The sequence below is a fragment of the Artemia franciscana genome, chromosome 17 (genome assembly GCF_032884065.1).
Source record: "Artemia franciscana chromosome 17, ASM3288406v1, whole genome shotgun sequence".
Taxonomy (NCBI): Eukaryota; Metazoa; Arthropoda; class Branchiopoda; order Anostraca; family Artemiidae; genus Artemia; species Artemia franciscana.
In genome coordinates, this window is record NC_088879.1 from 25,615,807 (window position 1) to 25,637,102 (window position 21,296).

The 21,296-nt window shown below is 34.0% G+C and overlaps 1 protein-coding gene across 1 annotated transcript in view; it reads left to right on the plus strand.

Moving 5' to 3' along the window:
- The first annotated feature begins 10,473 nt into the window (after nt 1–10,473).
- LOC136038063 (uncharacterized) overlaps nt 10,474–21,296 on the plus strand; it is an 83,923-nt gene continuing 73,100 nt past the window's right edge. Inside the window, exon 1 of the mRNA XM_065721025.1 lies at nt 10,474–10,514. The gene's annotated coding sequence lies outside the window, so the exon portion shown is untranslated. The remainder of the gene's footprint in view (nt 10,515–21,296) is intronic.

Here is a 21,296-nt window from a genome sequence, read left to right on the forward strand (position 1 = left end):
CTTATTTTCTGCCCGAAAATGTATCCTTCAAAGTCTTTCGGGGTAGTGGTCTGATGCTGCTGAATTTTTAAGTTATTATTCTTAAACAATAAAGTTTTTACGAATATAAAAGCTTTAAATCTTTGCATTCAAACCCAAGTTTAAGATTATGAACATAAGAGATCTAAGCTATCGAAATCAATAGTCCATAAAAAAAATAAAATACTTGCGAGTGTGAGTCTGAGTGAGTATCAGTGTAAGTGAGTGTGAGCCCCCCCCCCCGTGAGGATGAGAATTTATACGACCACCCCTTCCATAAAAACCTTATATATCCCCAGAGCATAAGTGACAACCCTTACACCAAGATTCTGGGGGGTTGTGTCAACTCCGAAGGCATTATTATATGATCTTCGGACTATTTACAAAAAAAGGCAATCTCAAAATCTCGAACGGATACAATTGTGAAAATTAGGACATTGCCCTCTCATTATTTTTGACTCTTAAAAAGGGAATTAGAACTTTCAATTTCCAATCAAATGAGCCCCCTATAAAGTTTACACGACCACTTCTTCCATAAAAATCGTCTATATCTCTGAGGGATAAATGACAACACTTTCCACCGGGCTCTTTGGGATTGTGTCATCCCTGGATGCATCGTTTTATGATATTTGAACTATTTGAACCGTATGAACCATATATCCCTTCCATATGAACCGTATATGCCCCAAGGGTATAGCTCGCTGTCCCCAGGCTCTTGGGGGCTGTGTTAATCCTAGGAGTAGTGTTGTATTATCTTTCGAGGCATTATTGTATATTTTTAACAAAATTGCTATCTAAAAAGTTTGATCGGAAACATTTTGAGAAAATAGGGAGTGAGAGGATAGTTCACCTCCGACCACTTTTTACTTTTAAAAGGTAAAAAGAACTTTCGATTTCCAATCGAATAAGCATTTCCAATTCCTCTGAATCTTATACGACAACCACTTCAATAACAACTTTAAATGCCCCTAGGGCATAACTTACAACCCTTGTTCCTGGGCTTTGTTTTTTTTTGTCGGCCCTGGAGTTTCTTATATTTGGTTTTTGGTGTATTTTGAAGGAGTATTTTGAACAAAATGGTAATCTCAAAAATTTGATCGGATGTATTTGGGGAAAATAGGACGAGGTGGAATAGCTGTTCTCCGATCACGTATGATTAGAAAAGAGTATTAAAGCCCTCGATTGCCAGTAGAATGAGCTTCTTCCAAAGTCTGTACGACCACCCTTTTATATGAACTACCTCTGGAAAAAAAGCAAAAACAGTGAAGCCCTATGGCTTTTACCTCTGCTGTATTTCCCTTTTAGACTTGTAAATTTTGATGGGCAATATTAAATATAATTATTTTCAAATGATTCTAATCAACATCAAAATCCAATTCTTTTAATGATTAAATTATATCAGGATCCCTTTTATTAGAGTTTCGTTTATATCAGTCACTCCTTACTTACAGTTCGTTACGACAAACTGATTGAAAATTTTGACTAAAATGAACTATGCTGATTTTTATAATGATCCCTTGGGATATCCATTTCATCTAAGAAAGTCTTTACGGCCCAATCGACGACCTGTACTATGGGAGTGCTGAAGTGACTTACCTGGCCCTTCAAGCATGTTTATTCAGCTGCATACACATGTATTTAGATCGGAAGGGTTCAGATCGAAAGGTGACAGAGATAATGCAAAGAAACGCCTAAAAGCATGAATGTTCAGACTTAATCTGAGGGTTCAGATCATTACCCACCTGTCCCATGATCAAAAATAACATGATTTTGTTATATGTTTCATGAATTTTATTGTTTTTCATCTGAGCCAGTGACGACTGTAAAATCATAATATTAATGGCTTGATATAATGGTAAGTGCTAAGAAAAAAGGGGCCAGCGTAGCGCAGTGCTTCGAGTTCAAAAAGCAATGTTTAGCCTTTTTAGCCATTATTGTTCCAGAAAAAGCATTTCAGTTCCTGTTTGAGGGTTCTGCAGAAAAAAAGATTTATACCACACTGTCAGATTATTTTTCCTTTTGTAGCAAATATTTTGTCAGTTTCTAGTCTTTAAAGAGAACTATTAAATTTCGTTTGTGCAGTCTTTCTACGACTATATTTAAAATAAAAATATGATAATCAAGTGAATAAAACTTCTTAGAATTCTTGGAATTAATCCTACATTCTGAATTATAATAAGAAAAACTCAAATGCAGTTAAGTAGATCTCTTAAAAAAAAAAAAAAAGAAAAAAAAAAAAAAAAAAAAAAAAAAAATCCAGAATATAATAAAGAAATGGAAAAACTAGAAATGCTTTTGAAATTTCAAAATTATAATCCTATGTCCTAATTGGTGATAAATTCCCTACACCGAAAACCCTAGTTACGAAGGTTCATTAATACAGTGTATTTTACAGATGGCTAGACTGATTAGAAGAATGTCCAGTATACAAAGAAGAGAAGATTGTTCAGGAACAAGAATGTTCAATGAGCCGCGGATTTGGACTGACCTAAAAATAGTTATCCTAATAATTGCTCTATGTTTAGTAATCAATGGTCAGGACCGAGAATATTTAGGAACGAGAATGTTTAATGAGCCACGGATATGGGGTAATCTGGACTCAAGATCTGAACCCTTAGGGGCGCAAATGCTTAATGAGTCACACATACCAGGTCCCAGTGAGGGTTACCAATGAATTGTCAACATCTCATATTTTGTGAATTGTCAAATTTGTACCTGCTCTGTGACTGTTATATTTAGTAGGACCCTACTTTAATGATGCTTGCTTTGGAGATTATGATGTCTCAGTTTTTGATACTTGTGCTGTGTCAGAAATTTTTTAGAAACCTATAGCAATAGTAGATAACATTTCAGTACAAGTTTGTATTGTCAAACACTAAAACCTGTGTAGAAAAACACATACATACATATCTTTCGCTTGATTCTATCAGAATCTACAACAAAAGCATGGTTGAGCTATTAAAGTTCCAGTTATTTTATCAAAATCTAAGTCAAAATATATCTAATCCAATGCTTTGCGATTCCCCCTTCTCTCGAAAAATTATCCCATCGGAAAACCACGCCACCACCAATATGACCTTACCTCTGCCGAAAATTACTCTTGCGGAAAATTCCCTCAGCAAAACATTCCCCTCGCCGAAAGACCCCCCAGCTAAAAATTCCACACCGAAATTTTATGGGGAATTTCCCGCAGGGAGTAGGGAATTTTTCCAGGGAGGAAGAATTTTCCAAATGAAGAATTCTCAGGGGTGGAGTTTTCCAAAGAAAGGGGGAGACATTAAACAAATATCAATTTTCTGGTGTTTTCTCAATTTTACTGACCACCTTATGTGAAAATTTAAAGTAAATTATAGTACAAGCTTTGAATCTCATTAGTTAGTTTAAGATGAGAAAAAGATATTCGTAAAGAGAAAAATTAAGGATAAGTAGAGCCTTATTTTTCATCTGAGACTTACGAATATCTTTTTCTCATCTTGTCAGATAAAAAAAAGATTCTCGTAAAGAAGAAAATACAGGAAAATTTCCAGTTATATTTTTTCTTCTTTGCTTTTTTTTTCATCTGACAAGGTGAGAAAAAGATATTCATAAAGAAGAAAAAACAAGGGTATTTAGAGCCTTGTTTTTTTCTTCTAAAATTTACGAATAACTTTTTCTAATCTTGTCAGATGAGAAATAAAGGTTCCTACAGAACAAAAAATAAGAATATTTCCAGTTTCATTTTTCTTCTTTACGAAAAATCTTTTTCTCATCTTGCTATGCTTAGCCAGTGTAGTCTCAAAAGTATTTACTAGTTAGAAGGGTACTGTTGTTATACTCATTTGTAGGTGTGGTTAGTAAAGTTCAGTTAACATCCATAACAAAAATTCTGTGCAATTGATTTTTACTTTTGTATTTTTTACTCAATAATTCATACTCTATGAATTTAAAGAATTTACTTGAAATTAATTGAATTTACTCATTCAACAGAATCTCATTCAACAATTCAACAGAAAAATGAGTTTAAAGTGATCATTCAACAGAAGTCCTATAGGCAAATCATTGGAGCTTTAACCGCTCAACCGGGAGCCGGCGTCTCCCCCTTTCTTTGGAAAACTCCACCCCCAAGAATTCTTCATTTGGAAAATTCTCCCTCCCCGGAAAATTTCCTACTCTCTGCGGGATATTTCCCATAAAATTCCGCTGTGGAATTATACACAGGGGGGTCTTTCGGCGAGGGGAATGTTGTGCTGAGGGAATTTTCCGCAGGAGTAATTTTCGGTTGAGGTAAGGTCATATTGGTGGTAGCTTGGTTTTCCGATGGGATAATTTTTCGGCAGAAGAGGGAATCACAAAGCATTGGCTTAGATCTATTTCTGACTTAGATTTTGATAAAATAACGGGAACTTTAATGGTTCTACCATGCTTTTGTTGTAGATTTTGATAGAATCAAACGAAAGATATGTATGTATGTGTTTTTCCACACAGGTTTTAGCGTTTGGCAATACAAACTTGTACTGAAATGTTATCTACTATTGCTATAGTAGAGTATAGTATAGTTTGTTGGTAAAAATCCAAGACGTAGGATATATTTGTTTTCTTTGTTTATTTAACGCCATAATAATTTGTGTCCAAGTACTAAGGCTCTGTTCAATTTGTCAGATGCAATACATCTGTTCAATTTGTTCAAATTTCTGTTTAAATTCTTTTCAATTTTGTTCTAAATCTGTTCAATTTGTCAGAGAATTGATGTTCCAAGCATCCATTTTTGCTATTTTCAAAAATTACATTTGAAAATTTAAGAATGCCCAATTCACAAAATTGCGCTCAGATTGTTGGTGCTGCACAGAGTAGCCAGATGTGGAATATTTGTGCCATTTTGACCCTTTTTTGAGCAGATTTCACATTAATCTTTCAAATCGACACATTTTTTTTTTTGGGGGGGGGGGAATCGTTCATTTATCGCATTTTCACTAGACAAATAAAGCTTTCGGCGCATTTTCACTTTTATGATGATTTGAATTTTAAACCAAAAATGTGACAACACCTGTGTTGCAGTTATGCGTAATTTTGACATTACCCACTGTTATGATTATGATGTGATTTGACCATTCAGTACGTCACGAAACCCTAAATGTAAAATTATACCCTTGGAATGGTGAATGATGTATTTTTTGTTATTAGTAAACATAGGAAATAGTTCTTTTCAAAACATAAAAAGTATACACATACTTTTAATGATCAGTGTCATTTGCTTATATAATATAGTGACCAAATAGCTGTTTTTGTGGGGAATTTGGATCTAACTAACAGAATATTTCACTAAAATGTTCGGCTGCCTAATAAAATGTCTGTCTCGAACAATATTTAAAGAATTAACCCTCTGTCTTATTTGAGAGTACTAGCCAATAGAATACTTCCAAGCGAGTAAGATGGAAGAATCTCTTTTCATCCCTGCCCTGCTTCTTGAGAACTGAATAAAAGTGTGCAACAACAACAAAACTATCATGAATCTTGGGTTTTCTGTATATCTCTCAATTTTATGTATGTTCTCATGTGTGATTTACAGAGCTTGAATAAATTTATTAAATGTATAAATATGTTTCTATGGTATCCAGAATTCTTGCCCAGTCACATGCTAATAATGAGAATATATTATTTAGGAGCTTTAATAACAACAGAAGTCTGGTATAAAATATGTGTAAGCCTAATTCAACCCGTCGTTTAATACATAGCGCTTGAACTCATTCCGTTTAATTCAACCTTTGTTCAAGTTAACCCTCATTTAACTCAACCCTCTTTTAACAAAACTCCCATCAAACTCAGCATCGTTTGAATTGAACTCCCTTACAACTCAGTCCAAGTGCCACCCAATTAACTCAGTCCCCAAGCAAATCAACATCAACTTAATCCCCAATAATTCAATCCCCATTTAACTCAGCTCATGTTTGAATAAAAACTAATTCAAATTGGCCAATGAATTAGTTTGTACTAGCGCCGATTAGAAACTGAACATTTGCTTTTCACTTCGTTTGCAGCTTCCAATTTATACTACAATCCTCTACACTTCAAGGTCGTATACAGGAGAGAGGTTAGTGGTTTGAACCCCTACCTCCCTTCTAAAATTATTGTCCGACTTGTAAATGCGTAAAAAGTTTAGTTTTTTCTCAAGTTTTTATGGCAAAGATATTAACGATAAATTTGGCGAATTTTCAAATAATCTTCTAGCTAAAAGATAAATATAGCATCCAATAAACATAATATTGAGGTCCAACGCTCTCTCCAAACATAATGATTGTTGCTGCAAAACTGCGTATCATCTCTCCTAATAACTCTTATCCCTTTTTCTTTTCTTATAGCTAACTCTAGCACGGTTTAGCAGACTCTCAAAAGGTTCTGTCCATCTCTCTTTAACTCTTTCCTTATCAATAATAGTAGCCTTGTTCCTATCTTTCAGGGGCAAGTCCAGGTTAACTATACCCTCACAATTTATTAACATACCAGCACAATTCATTGCTATTAAGCAGTCTAGCTGCATCTCTCTGATCTTCAGCTATTTTGTTCATGGACTCTACTTTGCACCTCTATAATTAATATTTTAATGCTTTCTCCACTTTTTTACATTCCTGTTATTCTCATTAGATCCACCCCTCAAACAAATATTGTATAAGTCCCTCTCCTCTCTATGAAATATAAAATATTTTTACTAATAATCCTAGCTGCATTTCTAGCATTCTTAACAAAAACACCATTAAAAATTACACGAAATATTTTCTTAAAATCATTCCATCCATCTTCTACATCATCAAAATTTAAACTCTCCAGTATTTTATTCACTGTTAAATAGTGACGAAGACCTCACTGTCTTTCCATATCAAACAAACACAGCTTAGAAGCAATGAGAAAATTATCTCCATTTCCCTATAGTTAATTCCACTAAAAATAACGCTAAATTCAAGTTTTGAGCAATTTTCGATATTGTTTTGAAGTTGCGTTTGATTGATATTTAACTGTTCCTTGAGTTTTTTGCTTAGATTCTCAATATGGAGTCTATCAATATCATAGCTTTTTGGAAAATAGTTACCCTAAATACTGCTAGATAGTGAGTTTTACTTTAACATCAATAAAATAGTTCTATATACCCTAGTATTTACTGTTGATCCTCCCATTCTTTGGTTTAAGATAATATAATCAGTGATGTTAGCTGTCTTGCCATTATATAAGTGAAATGTTAACTTAAGGACCATTTTATGACCATATTAATTAAAAAAACTTTTTCACAAAACAAATTTTTCAAAAAGAAACTCCATTAAACCAAAAATGAGTAAAAATAAATCAAATAATCTACTAAGCATAAAACTACCACAAATTGGAATCAATAAATAAAAGAAACCCACAAGGAACAGGTATTACAATAGATAAACGAGTCAAATACAAAATGAACAGAAATTAACACAAGTAGGGCTCAAAACTCTTATGCTTTCTAAAAACCAGAATATACTATTCACTTTACTGAAAAATCTACAATGAGTACACTTTGTCAGTTTAATATACATAAACTGATATTTATTCCCTAAATATAAAAGTAGTTTTTGATTTTTTAAAGTTATAAGAGTGAAAACACAAAAAAAAATCAGTAAAGTGCAAACTATATTCTGGCTTTTAGAAAACATAGGGGTTTTGAGCCATACTCATGTTAATTTCTGTTCATTTTGACTTTGGTTTGGTTGTGTGATTACACATTATAAAAAAAAGTGGTAAGGAACTCAGTAAAGTTCAGGAAGAAGTCAGAGAAATATACAATTTTCATGGAGCTAGAAATAATGTATGTAATAGGTAATGTGGCTGAAGATAAACTTTTAATCCAAAATTTTGACCAAAGAATTCCACTTTTAAATTTAAAACTGCCTTAATATCTCAAAATTGAAGGGGTATATCACCGTCCCAAATTGGAGGTCGTGCAGTGGATACCAAGAAACATACCTGATCGTGATAAGCACATACAATACAGTAAAAGTATGCCAAATCATGGGATTTTTGTTTGTGGATGTATAATAGTTAACTTTAAGGATTTTTTTTATGTAAATATGTAATTTTTTCAAAAAAATCCTTTTGAATATGTTTAAGGAATAAATATCTAAAGGCTTAAACCATCTTTATTTTTAGAATAGTCCTAGACCATAGATAAAACCATTCTCTAGGTATATCACCCCTATGCTCCATCAGTCAAATGTCTGTAGTGATTAGTGCATTGCCACTCAGACACTAAAATGCGTTGACACTAAAGCAAATGTTGTTCAGTTTCTTGCCATAGCTATATTGATGATTTAAGACAAAATTAATAGGGAAAAAGATTTTTTGCAAATTTAAAGCAAATATATTCTTATAATAGCCACCAGTAGCAATATTTGGTGTTAATTTATAAACTGAAGTTCTTCCAGAACTACATGATGATGGTATGTATGTTCTAATTTTTTTTATACAAATCTTCTCCATAATTTCTCAAAGTATGTGAAGAATTCCTGTAAGGGAATTCTTCTTTTTTATCTTTTATTTTGCTCTTTGTGATTCCTTTCTGTCAATGATTGATTCTTTCCAAGAGCTTCTTTTTGCTTTTGAGATTTCCTTGAGCAGTAAGGGTAGCATTTCTTCCATTAGTTGTTTTCCTGTTCAATATAAAAATGTATTTCTCTCTATTCTTGGTGTTTGTAATGAGGTTAGCAAATCTAACATTTTTCTATTAATTTCTTGGAGATTCTCTGCATTAACTCTAGTATTCATAAGTTAGAATTTACTGATGTCATGGTCAGAGTAAAAAGATATTTCTATTTCAATAATTTGATCCATGTGCAACAAGTTTTTTTTAAACCAAATAATGAGTTTTTTTAAACAAAATTTGGTAGTAGTATTTGAAGAAACTGATGAGAAATATTGGGATGGGGATTTTCGATGAGGAAGAGACACAGGAACATAAATTTTAACAGAATTTCAATATTGTCTGAGATAGGTGATTCATGGAGAATAAATAATATAAGCCATATATTTAACCTATAATGAGGTGACATAAAAGATTATTCCTAAAATTAGAAAAAAACAAGTGTTATGGCTTAAAGTTCTGCTCAATCAACAGGAATTGTCTTTTCAGAACTAAGGCCAAAGACAAAGAAACTGATAACCAAAAAATAAGGCACCCAAAAATTTCAGGACCCTCTAGAGCAGTGGTTCTCAACCTTTCCCCCCCATGGACCCCTTTTCCCTTCTTTTTATCTTGGTAGACCCCTTCACAGCTATTGGACATAAGAACAATTTTTTATTCTTCACTAATATAAAGTTTAAGGTTTTAATTATCAAACAAATAGCATAAGATTAAGCTTTATTTTTAAAAGAAAACTAATTTAATACAAATAAAATATTCTAATATAATAATAATAATTATTATTACTATTACTATTATTGTGATAATAACTACAATATTACAAGTTTCTACAATTTTCTTCAATTGGTAAGCAGCTAAAGGTCACAGATAGTAGAGCTCCTCAGGCTGTTTAATTCACCCCAACATTATTTATGTAAACTGGATAAAAAAGCAGTAGAAATTAAGTGTGTGATAAAAAAAAGGAAAAGGCATGTTTATTCAATGAGATCCCTGTGGTTGATGCTTCTCAACAAGTTTCTTTATATTTGGTTCTATCAATGTTAATGATAGTCAAAGATCACCCCTTTTCACAATGTCAAGTCTATTACAAGCTTTTGATAAAATTTGAGAAACACGACTATCAAAGATAGCCAAGAGTAACTAAAGTAAAATTTTACCCCTACTTCACCTTAAAAATCCAGTTTAAATATCAATCTCAACAAATATAGATTATACAAAAGGCTATAGGCTAGGTATTGGCCTAATCATTCTAATTTTTTTTCAACTAAAAATTATAGGATGGTTTAGAAACTAGGCCTGTTTGATATAGTAATATTTGACTAACTCACCAATGTGATAGCTGCCTTCCTAAGAACCAACCTTTTTAATAACCAAAAAACTTTCTGACTCCTTATGAAGCTTAGCCTATGCAAGACGGGCCTAGAACACCAAAAACCCTTTAGATCCTAAGGAATATGCATAAAATTACTTAGAGATCACTGAAAAGTTAAGATTATTTCCACTATTTATAGTTTTCTTGGATTTCACATGTTTAACCATTTAAAAATTATGTAGCAGTGACGTCACTTGTCCTCAATAATCTTTTTTTCGGGGTAGAAAGTGCAAGCCCACGGACAAGTAATCCTGAGCCTTCGAGGGGGTAATCCGAGAAACCTCTGCGTCTCAAAAAAACGTGCGTCTCAAAAAAACGCTTGGATTAGTCAGATAAGTAATCGGACAAGTAAAAGAACAAGGGGATAGGCTTGTGCTTGTTATTATCTGTGAAATTCAAATAAATGAAATAAGCAAAGTTCAGGTTTATAAGGATTTTAAGATTTCATATCTGTTTCTAAAATTTAGGAAAGAAACCATTACATGGTTTAAAGTCCGTCTGAAATAGGCCTAATAAGATTGCATTTTCAGAACTGGATAGAATGAAAAACCTGAAATGGGTTTATCCTAAAGGGAAATACTTTTGTTCTAAAATTTAGCTAGGGAGGCCTAGACATGTCCTTTATGCAATATGTTAAGCCCTAAAACTAAGGAAAGTTCAAAATTAGCAGCTTTCTAACAGTGAACTTCTGCTAAAACCTTATCAGAGTATCCCTGGATCCATCTCTGAAAGTTTGCTCACACAATTAAACTGCTTTCCAGATAGCATAGTAATAATATGCAATGTGTATTGATGAGTCATTTGGCTTTTCAAATTTCATCTGTTTTCATTAGTTACTATGCTAGGCTAATTGTTTTTTTTTTAACAGTCTACAGTTAAATAAGACCACTAGAAGAAGCTACAGGTCAATTGTCAAAAATATAAGTTAGGTAAAATTCTAGTTAATTGACTTCTTGCTATCTCAGAAAGGGTTTAGGTTAGGAAAATGAAAATTTCAGGGATAAATCTACAGACTAAAGTATGTCCTGGGAAGGTATTCCTGGAAATCTCAGAAAGGGTTTAGGTTAGGAAAATGAAAATTTCAGGGATAATTCTACAGACTAAAGTTGTTGCAGGAAGGTATTTTGAAGCAACAACCTCCACTCCTTCTCCCTCTTGAGGGCCCTGACCTTTGATGACCTTTAAAAATAGGCTAGGCTATGTGTGTTATAAAGTGAAACCTTGCAAAATAGATCTTCTGCTTAATTGAAGTACAACAAAACTGTTTTCAGCTTCATAACTTTGCTCATTTACATTTTATAAGGTTTTAAAGATATGCAAATACATTTCCTAAATTTTGAAAAAAAAATTGATTTGGCTTAAAATTCTACTCAAATAACAGAAATTGCATTTTCAGAACTAAAGGCAGAGAAAAGGTAACTAGTAACTGAAAATCAAGGTAATATGTTGTTTTGTCAAAATTTCAATAGCTATAGACCTGTCATGTAGGCAAATTTCAGGGCCCTCTAGAGGGAGAAAGAGTAGAGGTGGGTACTTTAAAATACCTTCCCAGGACATACTTTAGCCTCTAGACCCATCCCTGAGAGTTTCATTTTCCTAACCTAAACCCTTTCTAAGATAGCAAGAAGTCAATTAACTAGAATTTAACTGTAAATTATACCATAAGAATGATCATGAGACTAGTAATCTAAAAATGCCTCTCTTTTGGTTCTCTCAAGTCTGCTTCTAGACAGCTGCTATTCTAGACCTTTACCATAGCTAAGAAATAGACATAGCTTATCCTACTTTTAGAATAAAATTTGTTTCCTTAATGAAATATCACAGTAATCTATTTTGCAATTGTACTCCCTCCCCCCTGATTTTCTATTCAATGGCCTTGGCTACCCTTAACTTTTGGTCAATTTGCACTTGCAACTTATTTGGCATAAGCCTAGGATTCAAGCTGTAAATTAGGAAACATGTTAAGGAAACTATTCTTGCTTCATAATATGGAGAATAATCCTATTTATCACATTTTGCAGGAGGAGAACCTTTATCTTCACTTCTTTCCTTGTATCAACAGTTTTTTCTATCACATTTCTAAATATTTGTGTCTGTTCTCTAAGCCTTGACAATTATTCATTAACAAACATATAAACACCATCTAACCCAGCTTAACCTAATTTATCATTATTTTTCTATTTATATGGTTTTGTAAGGAATAGTTAGATGGCAGTGATGGTATTGAATTACACAAATAGGCTAGAGTATTTGAAAATACAAAACTGCTGTTGAATCCATGTTGTCATTTTTTTCAAAAGAAGAAAAAAATGTACAACAGTGCAAGAAGTGAAGATAAAGTTTTTAGAAAGAGCTAGAAACCCCTTAAAAATGATGTTGGTTTTGCTTTAATATAATTTTTAAGAGGTCTTTGGCTCTTTCTAAAAATTCATACAAATTTATTTTAAAATAGGCCTAACATTTTACTATTAAGACTAATGAATATCATAATTATAGTACCATTCTTGAATCAGCTATAAATGGCAATACTTTCTCACTTAACAGTTTTTTAGAAGCTTATTTTTAGACTTTTGGTTACTATGCACTGTTTTACCTTTTGAGGCCCTATTAAGAGCTCAAAGTAGAATTTGCCCCAGAAACATTTATCAAAGTGTGAAAGAGCATAAGAAAAGGCATCAAGTGGTATATCTACTTTCAAACTAGCTAGATTATGTTATAAAGTGCAAATTTACCTAATTTTTTATATGTGTTTTTTTTTTGTTTCAATCTAATTAAATTATTTATCAAAACAATAAGAAGTGCATTGTGTACATAAAATCCAGGGTATATATTTTACCATTTGGAGGGGGAAAGTAGGGTAAATTTTCAACAGAAGTAAATCTAAGATTTTTATTCATTGCCTTAAAACACACTTGCTGGTGATAGGATGAATCCTGTGTTCACCAGTTTCAGTGATGATAGTTAGTTCCCTGATTTCCCAAGCTGTGGTCCATATTTTATTGATCAACTCCCTATTCACTGATGACTTAAACACATCCATGCTGGTAAATGTCTCTGTTTTTTCACTGATGGATTTTCACAAACTGACAATACTGTTTGAAAAGAATATGATCCTTAGTCTGATATTGGTCCACTTGGAAAAGGTCAGAAATGGCATCCTCAGCATTTAGAAGCTTGTATGCTGCTATCACATTACCTTGCTAGCATCTATATGTTATATGTTATGTTATATCTCTCTCTGCATTGCTGCTGCAAATAACTTTTCAAGACCCACCATTTCAATTCATATGGTACTGAGCATGTGAGTTTTTTGTCCAATGGTGGATAGTCTTGCACTTTGCTCCATTGAATTCAAGCTTCTAAATATCAGTCCAGTGAGTGAATGCATCAAGGTCCAGTTGTGCTGACTCGATATCTTCTGGTGTGTCTACACAACCAATAAATTTTGAGTCATCATTATAGAGAAAATTATTATTTTTGTTAAGGTTACTTTATGACAGAAATAAGATAAAAAAAAATGCCTTCCATTGCACTTGCCAGTGATGTAATGAATGCTTTATCTCCTAATTTCAGTGGTGGTGGTTAGCTGACTTGCCTATGGTATGCCATGGTTTGTTGAGCCATTGACTGTTTCAATGCATCCAAAATAGCAGAGGTCATTATATTCTTACTGAAAGATTTCCATAAACTGAAAATTGTGCGAGTAAAGAGCTTGTTTCTCAGTCTGTTTTTTTTTTTTGTGAATCTTATTAGAATAACCTCAACTTGTTCCTAATCTCTTCACATTGAAGAAAGCCAGAAATGGTGATATTAACAGTCAAAATTGCTATTAGCTGTAATCACATCACCCTTACTGCAGGAATAAGAAAGGGACAGATTTTTAAATGTCTAGAAATATGATGAAGAGTGACATCATATGTAATTAGAATAACTGAAAATCTATGATAAAATTCTCTACTAGGTGTTCTTTCTAATTACTCACTGCTTTTTCAATTGCATTGCATCCTCCCTTTTTAATAATAATAATAATAATTTATTTGTGACCCACTTGAAACAGCAGAGTATAAAAACAAACACACAGAAAAAAAAACAACTTCTGATAACACATTAAATTACTGTAGAAAACATTTTAGAAGATCATGAAAATGGTTAGTAGTAAAATGTATAGAGTTGGATAGTTTCTGGTGTAGCACTTTAAGTTTATTTAATAAATCTGGAGCCCCAAAATTTGATACCATATCACTGTTCTTGTACCAGGGAGGAAGATACAACAAAAAACGGAGGAAACGAAAATAAGATGACTTGATAGCCTTTAAATCTTTTCTTTTTAAAACAGTATACAATCCAGAAGGATATAAAACTGAGTGATCACAAAAGCAAGAATAAATTTGTGAAATAAATTGCCCAATATAGACCTACTCTTCAGCTGTCTACTGAATCTTGCTGGTTTGTGTGTTTTCTATTGTTTATTTTTTTGCCTCTTTATCATTAATACCTGATTCATGTTGTGGAAGATGCAAATCCAGAAAAAAAAATCAGCTCATTTTTGTATATTGCCTAAGGATATATGAGTTCCCAGTTGAGGTTTTTTAGTAAAATTCTATTTGAGGGGTTTTGTTCTGTCTGAGAAGTTAATTCAGGCAGGTGAATATAGCTTTCAAGAATGAACCTACCCTGGAGAAGGTGTTTCAAAGTACCTACCTCCACCACTTCCCCTCCAAATGATACTAACCTTTGATTACCTTTGCAATCTATGCTGTTATAGAGAGAGAGAGAGTAGGACTGACTGAAAAAACGCATACACATATAGTTATTTCTACTTCCTCTAAAAAGTAAAGCTTATCCATGGGGAGGGGGGTAAAGAAAAAGAATCCTTAAAGCAAAAAGAAAACTTGGCCACCAACACCACTAACACCATCATGCTAAACAATAAATACAACACATATCATATATTATACCTTTCCTCTGGAAACATCATACCAATCAACCCCCCACAATAAATAAATCAATCAAAACTCATATTCAGCACAAAACAGTTCCTTTATGGTTTTTCTTAATATATTGGGGTCTCCAATAATTGTAATTTCATTGGTTAAACAATTATATTTCCATGCACCAGTATAAACAAAACAACTGAAAGCATGAACAGAAAGAAATGCCTCTAGGTATATAGAAGTCAACACTACCCCTTGTAGCATGAGAATGAACACTATACCTAATAGACAATAAATCACCTAAACAGCAAACTGAATATCCTGCTGCAGTCGAAAAATAAACCACAATATGTAATATTCACAAAGGCCTGCAGCTGGCAAAATTTTCGGAGTTGGGTAGATTTCTTGAACAGACTTACCTGGAGATATGCCAGCTAAAATCTTTATTGCTTGATTTTGTAGAACTCTTATTGGTTATAGGATAGAAAGAAAAGTAGAGAGTTAAACATTCAACACGCTTTTATTTTTCTTTGACACAGATGTATTAAAGAAAAACAAAGATGGCAAAGGACAAATTTAGGAAAACAACATTGACTCTTAGAATGCTGCTAGAAGAAGCAAATAAATGGTGCAATAAGCTGTATTATGTGTTCATAGAATTAGAGGGAGCTTTCAACTCGGTAGATGGCCAAACGATTTGGAAGGCTCTCCAATACTATAGTATTCCTGACAAGCTCTTCTGAACTATCAAAGACTTCTACAAAAACACTGAATGCTGCATGAAGAGAAGTGACAGGAGTACCCATTAATTTTGCATTATGACAGGGGTGAAGCAAGGTTGTGTGTATCACTGCTGTTATTTATACTTGCCATTAATTATATTCTCCAGACTTGTAAAAGTCATGGAATCCAGTTGGATTATGAGAGACTCAGAGATGTTGATATCACTGATGATATCAACATTCTAGAGTCCTGTAAAAAAAAAACTCCACCATACTTTATCCAAGTCAGAGACACTGCCAAGCCCTTCACTGCCAAGTATCATGTACACTGGATCTCCACTTAGCCCACAATGCAATAATCAGATGATAGAGCAAGTCATGAAGTTCAAATACTTCAGAAGCACCATCCACAGCTCAGGATTGTATCTGCAAGAAGTCAAGCTAAGGATCAGCCATGCTAATGCATCCTTCAGAAAACTGTCTCAAATTTGGTCCAGCCAGAAGCACTTTCTTCAAATCAAGTTGAGGCTGTTTTACAGCAACATCCTCTCAACGTTTTGCTATGGTTCTGAAACTTGGCACCTAGAACAACATCTTCAAAGAAATTCCTTGCCTTCAAAAACACGTGTTTGAGGTTCATTCTAAATATCCACCAGTCCCAAAAAGTGATGAACGCTACTGTACGACAGAAGAAATCTCAGCCACTGATAAATTAAGCAATCAAATGTAGGGATTGGAGATATCTTGGTCATGTGATTTGCATGCCAAAAACTCGATTACTCAAGGTAGTCCTTCAGTGGCAGCCATGTGGTACCAGAAGAAGAGGACACCCAAAAAAGACCTACAATGCAGCTACCAAGCTGACCTCACAAATTTCAGTGCTTCAATCCAAATCAGATGGGAAGATGTTTGGGTCGCCACAGCAACAAGGTGACTGGCGACTACTTAGATGCCCTAATCTCCTCTGTAGGCACAGGAGGGTCTAAGGTAAGGTAACAGAAGTGGCAGCAGTATTAATAACAGTGGTAGCATGCACATGTTGATTTTCTGTCCCCAGAAGTTTCATCTTGATATTGTAAGCCATTCCAAAATATTGCTGACATGTCCTTTCAAATTTTCACCTTCATCTGCATAGCCCTAGTAGTTGTGGTAGCATTTGTTTTATTTGCAGTAGTAGCAAGCACATCTTAAGCCATTCCAAAAATATTGCTGATATGCCTGTATCAGCAATCTGTATGCACATAGGCTGTTTTGATTTAGTCTAACTTTCCCTCCAACTTTTCCTCAGATGTTCATTTCAATGTCCCCAGTCTTGATAGTACTTACTACAGAAGCATTGGTTTTAGTGGTAGTAGTAGCAGTAGTAGTAGCATGCAAATAATGCCTTTTTGTTCAATTGAATATGTCCCTTATCATTTCCTGAAAGTCCAAATTAATATACTTAGTCATTCTGAGTTACAACCCCTTGACAAACCATATACACATAAAGTGTTTTGATTTAGTTTTGAGTAACATTTTCTGATGCTGATTCAAGATTCTTCATGTTCATTCTCAATAACATCTATATGTAAACAATAGACCAGTTGCCTAACTTACAACCGAATTGCATTAACTAACTTGACATACCCAAAGACATAATTACTCGATCTTTCAACAATGCTGAACTAAATAGCTGTCTCAAAATTTTAATTGAATTTGTTTTGAGAATGATGGGCATGAGGGAATGCTGGTTGCCCCATAATCACTTTTGACTCTTAAAAAGGGCAGTAGAACTTCTATAAAAATCTTGCATGCCCCAAGAGCATAACTCTGTCCCCAGGCTCTGGGGTGTTGTGTCAACGCTAGAGGCATTGTTATATTATCTTAGGAGACATTGTTATTTATTTTTAACAAAATTACTATCTGAAAATTCTGATCAGAAGCATTTTGGGAAAAGAAGGTGTCAGAGGCTAGTTACCCTCAAATCACTTTTCACTTTTAAAAGGGGCACTAGAACTTCCAATTTCCAATTACTTGAAGTGGCCCTCATCACTTTTGGCTCTTAAAAGGGAACTAGATTTTCAATTTCAGATCAAAAACCTTATGGCCTCAAATAACCTTCCATAAAAACCTTATGGAGATACATAATTACATTTCAAAAGCCCATGGGCCATATGCTCATAAAAATATAAATAAATAAATAACAAGTAAGGAAATTAAACAACAGTACAAATTACAAACATGCGCTAAAACAGAATACAACAGGAAAATACCTAATCTAACAACAAAAGAAAATGAATCATATAATATTTTTCTTCTTACTGAGAATTTATCTATGTACACTCCCACTCGAAATATTGTGGCTGGGTTATCATTTTGCAAAATACCAGGAGAGGTTTTGCCACCAGGCTCTGGGAGACTGTTTCAATCCTGAAAGCATTGTTACATGATCCTCGGACTATTTTTGACAAATGAATAGATCCAAATTTCTATCAGGTGCATTTGAGGAAAAGGGAATATAGGAATGAATATCTGAGAAAATATTTAGGGAAAAGTTAAAATAAATCAAAACATACAATGTGCATACAGATTACTAATACAGGTGTATGAGTAATATTTTTGGAATGGTTTACCATATCAAGTTAAACTTCTTGAGCATCATGAGGGGGATGTTCAACTGACCCAAAGGCAATATGTACCTTCTACGAAGGGGAAAATTTGACAGAATATCGAGGGGGAATTTGAACTTAGTCAGATAATTTGTGTGCATGTAGATTGTTGAAATGTGTATCTTAAGAATGTATTTCGGCATTAAGTTGGAGTGCTCAGAGAATACTTAAAAGGGAAGATCAATTGACCAAAAGGTAATTTGGGCTATTTTGCATGCTACTGCTAACACTACTATCACTACTACTTTTACTGCAACTACTGCTACTACTACTAAACTACTTCGATTGCGATTACTTGTAAGGCTAAGAGTATTATCACCTTAATACTCTCAATTTGATTGGAAATCATAAGTTCTAGTGCCCTTTTTGAGATTAAAAAGTGAAAAAGCGTTCAGAGGTACTACAACAAGGGAGCTTTTGTTTCAGGAAGTTCACATTATATCCTTCCATTTCAATCTCCAAGACCTCGCTGGCATAATACTTTGAAATTTTCTTCGTAGTATAGACCAAGCTTTATCTCTTTGGTAGGTTCTCTTACAGCCTCTTCCAGGTTACTGAGGTGTATTGAATCATCAGTGTCAGTACAGAGATCAACAGAAGCAGCATCACTACTACTGTCACTAGAATGTAAAGTTACCTTTGTTTGTTCCTTTTTCTGTGTTCGTATTCCTTTCGTAGTCTTTTGCTTTTTATTTTCCTTTGCTTCTTCTTTTTTTGGAGATGTTTTTGTCTTTCTGCTTCAAAAATGGTATCCTTAACAGTGGTTGCAGTCAAATCTTTGATTGGCCAGGCTTTCTTCCTCCATTCTTCTTCTCCTGAATGTCAACTTGATGTCCAGGAAGAGGAAGTATCTGACTTGAGAGGATATGAACAGAGTTATCAGCCTTCCGAGTCACATGCACTGGCTGCCTGAGTGATAAGCTGCTCTTCTCACCTGCACAACTCAGCTGTTTATGTTCGCCCTCTGACGCAGATATCAGACCACTGGGATTGCCAATAGGAGTAAAAGATAGAAGAAAGTCAGATTCTTGCCAGGAATCTAGATTGAAGGGATGAATTGTTGGTTTAGAGAAGCCACTCTTAATGTTTGATGGCGTGAAAGCTCTCGGGAGAGCAACCTCAAGAAGTTCGGAGGTCTCTTATTCCGTGACCGGTCTCCCAGAGTTGTTTCTAAGACCCAATAGCTTGGTAAAATAACTTTTTAATGGCAAAAAGATGGTTACATCAAGGGGCTGTAGCTTATTTTACGTGTGTGGAGGGAATATAAAAACTTTCCAACCCATTTCTTTTGCAGCAGCAAATAATGTTGTGGCTCGTGTGACTATCATGGTTATCCATGAGCACAAGAGCTAGTTGCCCAGGGGAGCATGGCACATACCTTTTAAAGTGGTCAATGTAGAGTTTGTCATTGTCCATGCATTTTTGGGCTTTCCACTAGATACGGCCTTTTTTTGGGGGGGGCACAGCATCCAAGAGCCTTCCGACGAAGTGAGTCCTTCCAAAGATAAGGCTCAGGGGTATAAATCTCCCCATCGCACTGATAGTTCCGACCATTGTGACTGGCTACCCTTTTTCCTATGACGTAGTTACTCCTAGCTGCTTGGCCCCTTTAGGGCTCAGACCCCTTAGGCGTTTCTGTTGAACATTCAATAAGCCCGTCTTATCCATGTTGTAAATACGGCCAGCTGGGAAATGATACTTTCAGTGGAGCTGTCCCAGCAGTTCACATAAGGGGTGTGTTTTAATCAAGGTTCATTTGAGTAGACAACAAAAAATTATTTTAAAAAGTAGACTTACTTTAAGAAAGTGAGTCTTTTATTCTAATTTAGACATAGTTGCCAAGTTTGTTCAAACTCCTATTATTACCTCTCAGTTTAGTGATTCAGTTAAGTGAGTCAAATATGTGCTTCAGTTTTTTCCTTACTAGATTTCTACAACCGTGATACCAATGAAACTTCTATAATTCCTATTTATAAATAACTATAATGAACAGATGATCAAAATTGTCTGAAGAACTAAAGCCTGGTGTCTCCTTGACTATATTATTACATCCCCACCATTACTAGGCACTCAATCAAATTTAAATTTGTTATTTCTGTTTCTATAGGCTAGAGGTCATTCTTTACTATAACAATGTTTAAAATCATTCCCATAAAGTACGTGTCGAGTAGTTAGAACCTAGAAAAAAACATAACAAATTAAAAAACTTTCAGGTTTCTTTCTAGTTTTAATTAAAAAATTCAATTTTTGCTTGGACACCAAAAGCATTATTCCAGTTAAAATAATAACTTTAGAGATCCCGAACTGAAAAATAAAATAAAAAAATGTTTTTTTTATGGAAATACAAATGACACTTCGGTTAGTTAGAATCTAACAAATATAAAACTAATTTTAAAAAATTCCGGTATTTTTCTAGTTTTGATTAAAAATTACAATTTAACCACCCACGATTATGATCATTATTCATTAAGCTCGTTGATAAAAATACAGTTTTTCGTAAAAAAATTTATTATATTAAAATAAATTATTTTTTAATTACGAAAGGCACTAGGTGTGGCAATTTACTTTAAATTGAGGCATTAAACAGCTCTCTACGATGTTCCAGTGCCCCCTATCTGAGAAAAAGAAAAAAGAAAAGAAAAAATATGCGCTTGATGTAGAATATTGTGGTTGCAGCCAACTTTCTTGATTTTCAGACCAATATAGTTCCCTTGCTATTCAAGTCAAGGGACTGTTAGTTTCCTATATAGGGGTACTGGATGAGGAGGTTCTAATAGTTTACTTCTTTTATTTTATCTGAATCTAGTTTTAGGAGTTGTGGGCTATTTGTTTATTACCATGGGACGTCATCGTCTCTTACTGGGCTGCTAGTTACTGATGCAACCCAGATGTCCATAGCAATCAAAGGATATTAGCCATTGCGTTTTGTTTTCATTTGTTTTTCTTTTTATTTTATCTGAGTGACCAAGT